The sequence below is a fragment of the Mirounga angustirostris genome, unplaced genomic scaffold, assembly GCF_029215605.1.
Source record: "Mirounga angustirostris isolate CCGP_5_RB_7025 unplaced genomic scaffold, mMirAng1.0.hap1 SCAF_5, whole genome shotgun sequence".
NCBI classification, from domain to species: Eukaryota; Metazoa; Chordata; class Mammalia; order Carnivora; family Phocidae; genus Mirounga; species Mirounga angustirostris.
Window position 1 is genome coordinate 127,067,650 of NW_026991713.1, and position 12,405 is coordinate 127,080,054.

The following is a 12,405-nucleotide window of genomic DNA, read 5'->3' on the forward strand; positions in this document are numbered from 1 at the left end:
AACCGCCCCTGAAAGGGGGGAGTGGAAGTTACAGGATCCACTCAGGGGCCAGAGCCCTTCTCCCTCGGCAGCATCTTGGTAAAACTGAGTGATGGCTCTATGGATAGCTCTTCCTTTGCCTTGCTTCAACTACCTACCAATCCCCAAAGGTAAGTAATATCACCCCTGAGCAAACAAAGACATGGCATGATTACGTAACTTGTCCACAGTCATACAGCTATGAGCAGAAGACCTAGAATCTGAACCCATATTTGCCTTAGTTCAAAGTCTATGATCTTACCAACCACTGCCTCAAGGTAAAAATGAAGAACAGTATTGGAGGACAAAAAAGCACAGCTGAACCCCATGTCAGTGAGACAATCGTTAGGGCTTACTGATTTCAACACTAATTCCCATCACGGCCAAAGAGGAAGAGAAAGTGAGTACAAATTGTGGCCACCTGGTCATCCAGAAGAGCGCCAGAGCCCAGCTATGCTAGAAATCAATATAAATCCAATGCAGAGATTTTCAGTAAGTGGGTCTGCCTTGGAGTGTCTGGAAAAAGATATTTTTGTTGTTGTTGCTTCTTTGTTTTTATTTTTCATCAATGGTCAAACCCACTTTTGATAATGAAATGACGACTTTCTCAAAATGGCTAGGCTTATACTCACTCAAGGTTCATTCCAGGACCTAGGAGACATGAGAACACCAATAGATTTGTCAAAATAATCATTTAAATGAGAGAAAGAATTAGTCTCAATAAGAAGCTGGAATTATAGAATCTTTAAAACTAATATAACCATGTTATGGCAATTTGGAAAATAGAGAAATGAAAGCATACATAATTCCAACTCTACCACCATCATTGTTACCATTTCATACAACTTATGTACATATTTTATATGCATATTTACAGACTTTGTAATAATTGTGTGCATATTTTGTACCCATTTTAAAATTTTAATTCCAGTATAATTAACATACAGTGTTCTATTCGTTTCAGGTATACAATATAGTGATTCAACAATTCTGTACATTACTCAGTGCTCATTAAGGTAAGGGTACTCTTTAATTCCCTTTCACCTATTTCCTTCATTCCGCCCCCCACCTCCCCTCTGGTAACCATCAGTTTGCTCTACTACATTTAATAGTCTGTTTTTTGGTTTGTCTCGTTTGTTTGTTTTGTTTCTTAAATTCCACATATGAGTAAAATTATATGGCATTTGTCTTTCTCTGACTTATTTCAGTTAGCATTATATCCTCTAGATCCATTCATGTTGTTGCAAATGGCAAGATGTCATCCTTTTTTATGGCCAAGTAATATTCCATTGCATGTATATACCACATGCTTTTTATCGGTTCATCTATCAATGGACACTTGGGCAGCTTCTGTAATTTGGCCATTGGAAATAATACTGCAATAAACACAGGGGTACAAGTATCTTTTCAAATTAGTGTTTTGGTATTCTTTGGGTAAATACTTACTAGTGGAATTACTGGATCATATGGTAATTCTATTTTTAATTTTTTGAGGAAACTCCATACTGTTTCTCACAGTGGCTGCACCAGTTTGCATTTCTAGTATCCTGCTTTTTTTTTCCTATTACATCATAGGCACTTTTACATTTTGATTAATAGCCTTCTTAACAGTTTATTTAGTTAGCTATATAGGATTTCATGAAGTGGGCTACAACCAAAATGTACTTACATCATTCCTCTGCAATGGATATTTTGGTCATTCCAAGTTTTTGCTGTTATAAATTATTCTGCAGTGAACATCTTTATGCAAATAGCATTTTATTGGCATTAAGTGTTAAGATTCTTTACTTCTTCTTATATTCACTACCACTCTAGGCCTAATCTTAAACATCACATCTCCGAAATAATAGATTAACATGCTAGCCAGTCTCCCTTGCTTCCAATCTGTCCTGCATAACACTAAGAGATTAATTATCCTAAAATACCACTTTCATCATATCACTGTCCTACTTAAAATATCCTTATTTGCCTGTCTTCCACATGGTATGATTGGACTACTCTATTATAACCCTTACAGGCCAAAACATAAAGTGTGTTGGGCCCCCAAAGGCTAACCGGCAGGAACCAGGGAATAAACTGGAGCCAATGGGACTAGATTCACAATACACCAACCCAGGAACAATAGTGGGTCCCTAAATGCTTGTCACAGTGTCCACTGAAGCAAGAAAACCTTGGGTCCAGTTCAAGTTGGATCCACCCAGGAGGTCTTATCCAGTAAGGACACGGCATTGATGGTCACTGAGGGGTGGTAACACACACAGTCAAGCAGAACCAGAAATCAAAGTTCGAGAGAAGTTTATCCAGGTTGAACGAGACTTAGAGTGGGGTGAGCAGTGTCAGATACCCAGGGGTATAGGAGCCAACATAAACTAGACAGGGGATCAGAGCCCAGCCAAATTGGTCTTGTTTTGTGGCATGGTTCCAGAACTACCAAATTACTAGAGTGCAAATAAGGAACCAGGGGAGAAGCCCAGTTGTATAAACCAGGCCCGTGTACGGGACAGTAGGGAAGTCTGCCTGAAAACAGCAAGCAGGCTTGTAAGTATTCGGGTTTTGGGGGAATCACCACATGAGATGTCTGGTTGAGAGCAGTGGACTATGTCTGGAACTAGCGGACCTGGGTTCTTAATGTACTACCCAGGGACTGAGAAGATCTATTTATTACAAGATCACAAAGACTTAGCCTTCTGGTGTCAGCACCCTCTATCTGCAGCTGGCAGACACTGACATCCAGAAAGACACTCCAACCAAAACTCAAATAAGTGAAAACACATACCGATGTATGGATAATCAGATGCCTACGTATGGTACAATCCACCAACCTTTTAGCCCGAAGGCATTATCATTGTTAAAAAGATATATAATGCCCTATCAACTTCACATAAACAATATCTCAATGTAAATTTTCTATTTGTCCACAAATTGAGAATTAGCTAGAAGTGGATTCGGGTTGAGGGCAGAAGAAGGCAAGAGGAATTCAGAGCTGGCAGTGGACTATTAGACATTGTATTAGTCTGGGTTCTCCAGAGAAACAGAACCAACCATCTATATGAATATACAGAGAGATTGGTTTTAAAGAATTGGCTCATGGAATTGTGGCTGCCAAGTCCAAAATCCGCAGGGCAGGCCAGCAGGATGGCGCCCAAGAAGAGTTGATGTTGCAGGGGTTTTTTTTAAGATTTTATTTATTAATTTCGAGAGACAGAACACGAGTGGAGGGCGGGGCAAAGGCAGAGGGAGAGAGAATCTCAAGCAGACTCCATGCTGAGCGCAGAGTCCAATGCGGGGCTCTATCCCACAACTGTGCGATTATGAGCTGAGCCAAAATCAAGAGTCAGACGCTCAACCAAATGAGCCACCCAGGTGCCCCGATGTTGCAGTCCTGATGCAAAGGCAGCCTGGAGGTAGAATTTCTTCCTCTTTGGGGAATCTCAGCCATTTTCTCTTAAGACCCTCATCTGACGGGGCAAGGCCCACATTATTACAGAGAGTAACTGTTTGACTCAAAACTCTACTAATTTAAATGCTAGTGTCATTGAACAAACAACCTCTAAACATGTTTGACCAAACAACTGGGCGCCATAGCCTGGCCAATATAAAATTAACCATCACAGCCACTCAAACAAATCCATTTCTCATTCTTATGTTTAAGTACTTATCTCTCATGGATCCTGAATACAACCCTTCTCTTGTTGAGTCAGGTCAGCTCTGCCTCTTTCTTGTTCACTAGCATTCACCAGTAAATCATGGCCACTCCTGCTGCTGTGAATCCCAATTTCTCTGCCTAAGCAGACCCCTCACTTCCTTCAAGAGTTCAAGTTCACACCAATGCTTCTCTACCAAGACTTCTGCCACGTGTGGGCTCAAACCTGAGGTGGCAATTCCCTTCTGATTAAATCCAAAAGGAAAGATATAATGAGGCATCAGAAAAAAGCCACAGAGGAATGAGAGCTGGAGCTAAAATTTCCCCCTCAACATATTCACTAACCTGAAAGAAGACTAGCTACACAAGGAAATACATTTGAGAAAGCCATTCTCCACCTATTCATGATGCTCAAGAACACTGCAGCATCTCTTCAAGGTCAAGAACACTTATTTATAGCTGAGTCCTGCTTCCTTTAAATTTTTCAGTGTTGCATCATATATTTAGTTGACTACAGCCAAATTAAGCACAGATAATAATAGAGAGTTGATTTTTTTATTGAGATAAAATTTACATGCAGTTAAATGTATAGATCTTAAGTGTATGGTTAAATGAGTTTTGATTAACATATACACATGTGTAAACACCACTTCCTTCACTACGACTCTCTCCTCATTGACTTGGCTTTTTATTAAATAGCCTCTTCTCTCTTTATTTCTTTTTAAATAATAGATTAGGGTGCCTGGCTGGCTCAGTCCATAGAGCATGAGACTCTTGATCTTGGGGTCGTGAGTTCAAGCCCCACGCTGGGTGTAGTTTACGTAAAAAAATATGTATACATATGTAAAATAATAGACTTTCTTTCTTTTTAGGGCAGTTTTAGGTTTATAGAAAAATCAGCAGAGCGTACGGAGTTCCCAGATACCCCCTCTCCCCTCTGCCCCATTTCCTCCATTGTTAACACCTTGCATTAGTATAGTGCATTTGTCAGAACTGATGAGCCAATATTGATAGATTATGATTATCTAAAGTCCAAATTTACAGTAGGGTTCACACTTTGTGTTGTATATTCTATGGGTTTTGACAAATGTATAATGACATATACACCATTACAGTATCATAGTTTCATTGTCCTAAGAATCCCTGTGCTTCACCTAGTCATTCTTTCCTCCCACCTTCTGATCCCTAGAAACAACTGATATTATTTTCTCCATAGTTTTGCCTTTCCAAGAATGTCACATAGTTGGAATCATGCACTATGTAGCTTTTTCAGATTGACTTCTTTCATTTTGCAATATGCAGTTAAGTCTCCTCCGTGTCTTTTTGTGGCTTAATAGCTCATTACTTTTTCATCACTGAATAATATTCTACAGTCTGGATGTACCACAGTCCATTTATCCATTCACTTACTGAAAGACATCTTGTTTGCTTCCAAGTTTTGGCAATCATGAATAAAGCTGCTATAAACAGTGTGCAGATTTTTGTGTGAATGTTAAATTTTCAGCTCATTTAATACCAAGGAGCATGACTGCTGGATCATATGGTAAGAGTATGTTCAAGCTTTATAAAAAATACAAACCAGACACAAACAAAATGCCAAAAAAAACCCTGCTAAATTGTCTTCCAAACTCACCGTATTATTTCGTGTTCCCACCACCAAGTTCCTATTGCTCCACATACTCAGTAGCATTTGGTGTTATCAGTGTTTTGGATTTTGGCCACTCTAATAGATGTATAGCGATGTATAGTGGTATCTTGTTGTTGTTGTTTTTAAAGATTTTATTTATTTATTGACAGAGAGAGAGATAGCGAGAGAGGGAACACAAGCGGTGGGAGTGGGAGAGGGAGAAGCAGGCTTCCCGCTGAGGAGGGAGCCCGATGCGGGGCTCGATTCCAGGACCCTGGGATCATGACCTGAGCCGAAGGCAGACGCTTAACGACTGAGCCACCCAGGCGCCCCTCTTATTGTTTTAATTTGCAATTCCTTTTTGATATACGATGTTGAACACCTCTTCATGTAATTATTGGCCATTTGTGTATCTTCTTTGGTGACATGACTGTTCAGATCTTTTGTCCATTAAAAAAATTGAGCTGTTTGTTTTCTTACTGAGTTTTAAGAGTTCTTTACATATTTGGATACCAGTCCTTTATCAGATATGTATTTTGCAAAGATTTTCCTCTCAATTTTTGGCTTACTTCATTCTCCGAACAGTGTCCATTGCAGAGAAGTTTTTTTAATTTTAATGAAGTCCAACATATCAATTTTTTCTTTCATGGATCATGCTTTTGGTGCTTTATCTGAAAAGTCATCACCAAAACCAGTCACTTAGATTTTCTATTTTATCTTCTATGAGTTCTGTATATTCAAGTTTATAATTCATTTTGAGTTACTTTTTGTGAATAGTGTATAATTCATTTTTTGCATGTGAGTATCCAGTTGTTCAAGCACCATTTGGTGAAAAGACTATTATTTATCCATTAAGTTGCCTTTTGCTACTTTGTCTAAGATGACTTGACTATATTTGTGTGGATTTATTTCTGGACTCTCTATTCTTCGATTAGGATTGCATTAAATCTATAGATGAAGTTGAAAAGAACTGACATCTTGACATACTGTATATTCCTACCCATATGCATGGACTATCTCTCCAATCACTTAGATCTTCTTTGATCTCTATTTCAATTTTGGTGCTAATGCACATAGTATTATGTTTTTAATTTCAAATTCCACTTGCTTATTGCTAGTTCCTAAAAAGTCAATTGACTTTTTTTTTTTTAAGATTTTATTTATTTGACAGAGAGAGACACAGTGAGAGAGGGAACACAAGCAGGGGGACTGGGAGAGGGAGAAGCAGACTTCCCGCAGAGCAGGGAGCCCAACGCGGGGCTCGATCCCAGGACGCCGGGATCATGACCTGAGCTGAAGGCAGACGCTTAACGACTGAGCCACCCAGGCGCCCCAACTTTTTTTTTTTAAGATTTTATTTATTCATTTGAGACACAGAGATACAGAGAGAGAGAGAAAGCATGAGCAGGGAGAGAGGCAGAGGGAGAGGGAGAAGCAGGCTCCTTGCTGAGCCAGGAGCCCGATGTGGGGCTCAATCCCAGGACCCTGGGATCATGACCTGAGCCGAAGGCAGACGCTTAATGATCTGAGCCACCCAGGTGCCCCTCAGTTGACTTTTATATACTAACCTTGTATCTCGCAACCTTGCTATGACCACTTAGCTTCTGGTATTTTTTTGTTGTTGATTCGTTGAGATTTTCTACATGGACAGTCATGTCATCTGCAACAAAGACTGTTTTATATCTTCCTTCTCAACCTGTTTATCTTTCCCCCCTTTTCTTGTCTTATTCCATTAGTTATGACTTCAAGTATGAGGTTGAATAGGCATGGCGAGAGAGTACATTTTTGTCATGTTCCCAATCAATTAGGAAAGTATCTGGTTTCTCAACATTAAGTATAATGTTGAGTAGGTTTTTTAATATTCTTTATAAAGTTAAGGAAGTTCCCCTCCATTCCTAGTTTTTGAGAGTTTTTACCATGAATAAGTGTCAGATTTTCTGCATCTATCAATATGCAGATAATTTTTCTTCTTTAGCCTGTTGATGTGATGGATTACATTAACTGATTTCAAATGTTGAACTAGCCTTGTGTAACTGGAATAAATCCCACTTGGTTGTGGTGTATCATTTTTTATTCATTGTTTGATTTGATTTGCTAATATTCTGTTGAGGAAGAATTGATTTTTGAGCAGCAGTAAAACATATTATTTTACAATAATCCACATGTGTTTGTGCAGAAAGAAAATTTTTTTACATTCTTTGAATAGTAGAATGATTAAATACTTAGGTTAATTGGGGCTGTATAGTCAAGAATATAAAGTAATAGGATTGGGTTAAAAAATGATATCTACATATTTTTTGTATTTGTCCCCTCTCTCCATCTGCAGCATCTCTCACCAATTGTGATACCCTCCCCTCAACTCTCTACCACTCCAAATTATAATACCTTTTAGGAAAGCTCAGAAGGATTTCTAATTTTTCATGGTAGATTAAACTAAAGATCAAATTAAAGAAGTATTTTTACCTGCTCACTCCTGAAACTAAACAAAAATAATAGTAAAGAATTAAAAAAATGCAAAGCCACAAAAAAAAAAAAAAGAGAGAGAGAGAGAAGGAAAGGGAAGGAAACAACAGATAAGTATTATCAATGAAATTCTGGAAAATGGAAAACAGATGATAGAGTGGAAATTTTCTTAGCAAGACAGGAGAAAGTTAAAAAAACCCACATCCAGACTTGTTGGCAATAGCATGCCAACAAGAAGCAATCCAATTCACCTAAAAGAACCCTGGGAAGGCCTGGACGTTAGAGGCACCAAATAAGACAGAAGGTGGGTGTGAGAATGGGATTAAAGTGTCTATGAAAAAAATCTCTCCCATACTCCATAAACTCCTCTACCAACCCACAGAAGGGATAAGAGGTTCACTGTATTTTTGGAGAAGTTTAACCCTACACTCTGGCCATGGACACTAAACATTGTAGTGGAAGGCAATGAAGAAATGTCCCTGAAACATTTTTGCATGAAAGTCTGCATAGTGAATGATACCATCCAAGGTCCCTTTTCCCACTATCATCTCCCAAGCGTGTACCACCAACCACCACTGCACCACATCACCACCCTTCACCTACCCCTATCCTCCTGGAGAAAATGTGCAGAGACATTTGCATTTGGTGGTATTCCTATAAAACAACTGTGTCTGACAATTACCCTCCAGCGAAGCCCACCAGACAACAGCCCTATTCATACACATTAAGCTTCTAATTATTATTTTTTAATATCTATTTCTGTAGGTAAAAGGACAGCCCATGATCACTAAACAATTGAGGAACACCTTTAATGTTGTTCTTTTTCAAGAATGCTTTGAATATTTTAAGTCCTTTGCAATTCTACGAAAATACAATTGTCTAGTCAATTTCTACAAAAACGCCTGGTTGGATTGAAATCAATTTGGGGAGAAGTGACACACTGGCAATATTGGGTCTTCCAATTCTTCAATATGGTATCTCTCTCCATTTCTGGAGTTTTGTTTTTTTTTTTCTCAAAGGAATTTTGTAGTTTCCAGGATAGGGGTCTTGCATATCTTTTGCTAAATTCTTCCTAAATGTTGTTAAATTTGACATTACTGTAAATGGGATTTAAAATTTTCATTTCCAAGGTGCCTGGGTGGCTCAGTTGGTTAAGCGTCTGACTCTTGATTTTAGCTCAGGTCATGATCTCAGGGTCATGGGATCAAGCCCCATATCAGCTCCTTGCTCAGCTCAGAGTCTGCTTAGGATTCTTTCCCTCTTTCTCTGCCCCTCTCCCACTGCTTGTGCATGCACTCTCTCCCTTAAAAAAAAATTTATTTTCATTTCCAATTGTTTGCTGCTAGTATATAAAGTTAAAATTGATTTTTGAATTGTAAATTCGTATATTGCAACCTTGCTAAATTCTCATCTTTTTTTTGTAGATTCCTTAGGATTGTCTATGTCAACAGTCTATGATTTAGATTAATTGATACACCTGTGTAATCCACACTCCATCAAGATATAGAACATCTACCTACCCCCCAAATATCCCTTGTGTCCCTTCCTAGTTAATCCCACCAAAGGCAGTAATTGTTCTGAGTTTTTTCTATCATAAAGTAGTTCTGCCTCCTCTAAAGCTTTCCATAAATGGAATCATTCAGTATGTACTCCAGTTTTGTTCACTCAGCATAATGTCTATGAAATTCACCCATACTGTTACATGTATAAATAGTACATTTTGATCACTGAGTAATATCACACTGTATGATTATATCAAAAATTTAAAATCCATTTTCTTATCGATAGGTCTTTTGTTCCAGATTTTAGCTATTAGGAAGAGAGCTGCCACAAGTATTCCTGTCCAACTATCCGTGTTGGCATACATTTTCATTTCTCTTGGGTATATACCTAGGAGGGATTGCTGGCTCAAAGGAAGGGATAACTTTATAAGAAGCTACCAAACCTTTCCAACGTGACTGTATAATTTTACATTACATCCGCAATTTATGAGAGTTCTCATTGCTTTTCACCCTCCTCTCAACATTTCTATCATCCTTTCTAATTTATTTTAACCATTCTAATGGTGTCTTGTGGGTTTTGTTCCTAAGTGGGTATTTGTTTATTTTGCAAACAATCTCAAACTTACAGAAAAGTTACAGGTACAGTGCAAAGTACTATTCCTCCTAAACCAGTTGAGAGAAGTTGCTAATATCATGTTCCTCACTTTCAAATACTTCAGTGTATATTTCCTAAAGACAAGGATAGTCTCCTGCATAATCACAACACCATCATCAAAGTGAGGAAATTAACATTAATACAGTACTATTTAATTCTTCTACCACATTTAAGTTTCACCAATTGTTCCAGTAACAATCTTAATAGCAAAAGGAGCCGGTCCAGGATAATACACTGCATTTACTTGTCACGTTTCTTTTGTTTCTTTCTATCTGGAATAGCTCCTTGGTCTTTTCTTGATTTTCATGACCTTGACAATTTTCTGAAGATTACAGAACAGTTATTTTGTATAATGTCCTTCAATTTGGGTTTCTCTGCTGTTTCCTCACTATTAGATTCAGCTTATGAATCTTCAACAGGAGTTATCGCGCAAGTGATGTTTTGTGTGTTCTTCTCGTTATGTTCTAGCAGGTGGTTCTGATTTCAGTTTGTCCCATTACTAGGGATGTTGCCTTGGCTCATTTGATTAAGATGGTGTCTGCCAGGCTTCTCCCACTATCAAGTTACTTTTTCCCTTTGTAATCAATATGTGCTTCACGAGGAGGTAATTTAAGACTATATAGATATCTATTCCCTCACCTAACTTTCAATTTATTCACATATTTACTCAGAGCAAATGTGGACTCATGGATTCTTGTTTTATTCAACAGCTTACAATTTGTTACTATTATTTATTTTGAAGTCACAGTGTTCCAGATTTCACCAGTGGGAAGACCAGTCAAGCTGGATTCTATGGCCTTTGACAAATCACCATCATTCCTCAGGGACTTCCTTACTTTTGGGCACAAAATGTTCCAGGCTCATTTTGTACATTCCCTACTCCAGTCCTCAAATCAGTCATTTCTTAACAAAAAGCCTTGGTTCTTTTACATTGAGAAGCATTTTCAGAAATCAAGACTGGGCCTCTAAATATGCTCATAGTTGATGTTTTCAAACCTTGTCAGTGGTCACAGCTAGAAATAATATAGTTGTGTGTATCTATGGGTATCTATGGATACCCACATATACATACATATTTATGGACATAAACACAGGTATATATGCATATATATACACATATTATATCTATATTTATATATTTACTTACATAAGTAAATTCCAACACGACTAGTTCATTCTACTTTCTACATTTATAACTCCCTTCTCTGACAATAAGAAGCCTAGCTCCCATGATCATTAATATACATAAGTAATACACTCAATTTGTTTTCTGGTTGTCCACTTCATTCTTTTTTCCTCTCTTCCTTCCTTCTTTCGGGTTACTTGAATACTTCATAGTATTCCATTTTAATTTCTGTTAGCTTTTTAGCTATATATCTTGCATTATTTTTAGTAGTTACTTCAAGGATTTCAATTTACATCTTTATATTACCACAATCTACTTAGAGTTTATATTGTACTACTTCACATAAAATATAGCAACCTTTGAATATCATAGTTTTATTTACCACTCTCTCAACTTGGTGAGATTTTTGTCATATCTATTATATGTACTTATGTTATAAACCCCACAATACTGTGTTATAAGCTGCATTATGCAATCATATGCTTTTTCAAGAAATTAAGAAAATGTGTACATGTGGCGCCTGGCTGGCTCAGTTGGTGGCGCATGTAACTCTTGATCTCAGGGTTATGATTTCAAGCCGCACTTTGGGTATAGAGATTACTTAAAGATAAAATCTTAAAAAAAAAGAAAAGAAAATGTGTACATTCTCTCCTGTTTACCCAAATACTTACCATTTCCTGTGCTCTTTATTCCTTCCATTGAATCCAAGTTATCATCTGGTGTCATTCATCTCCCACTTGAAGAATTCCCCTAAGTATTTCTTACAGCACAACACACCAATTCTTAGCTTTAGTCCATCTGAAAACATCTTTATTTTTCTTCATTTTTGAAAGATAATTTTGTAGCATATAGAAGCTGGGTTGACAGCTTTACTTATTTCAGTACTTAAAGGTGTTATTCAATCGTTGTCATGGGTTGGGTTTCCTAGGAGGTAGACTCTGAGGTGGAATTTAGCCAGCAGAATGTTTATTAAGGAGTCTCCTTGGTATCAAAACCTGTGGAAAGAAGGAAGCAAGAGTAGTCAGAAGGAAAAACTGAGCTCTGATGCATGTCCTATAGTAGCCTCAGCCAACGCCCGGGGGAGATCTGGAGCAAGAATTGCCCTTCAGATTCGTCTTGCATTGGGCCAAGAAGGTCAGGTCCTGCACTGATCAACCCCTGGCTGTAGGTATCCCAGGAAGAGGCTTGATCTTAAGTGAGTCAGTGCTCTACAGCTGAGGCAATCCCCCCGAAAGGGGCTAAAAACAGAAGGTTGTCTGCTGACGGCACTCCTCCTAGCTGGGCCAATGGGTTTTTCCACTAATGTGAGCTGGGTGTGTATCACAGACTTCTGGTCTCCCCTGTTTCTCAGGAGAAGTCTGCCTTATTTGT

At 38.2% G+C, this 12,405-nt stretch overlaps 1 long non-coding RNA gene across 1 annotated transcript in view; it reads right to left on the reverse strand.

Moving 5' to 3' along the window:
- Positions 1-591: 591 nt before the first annotated feature.
- The window catches only part of LOC135364501 (uncharacterized), a 32,181-nt gene continuing 20,367 nt past the window's right edge, over positions 592-12,405 (reverse strand). Inside the window, exons 4-5 of the long non-coding RNA XR_010411705.1 lie at positions 11,706-12,029; positions 592-669 (exon numbers count right to left, since the gene is read on the reverse strand). This is a non-coding gene — a long non-coding RNA (uncharacterized LOC135364501). The remainder of the gene's footprint in view (positions 670-11,705; positions 12,030-12,405) is intronic.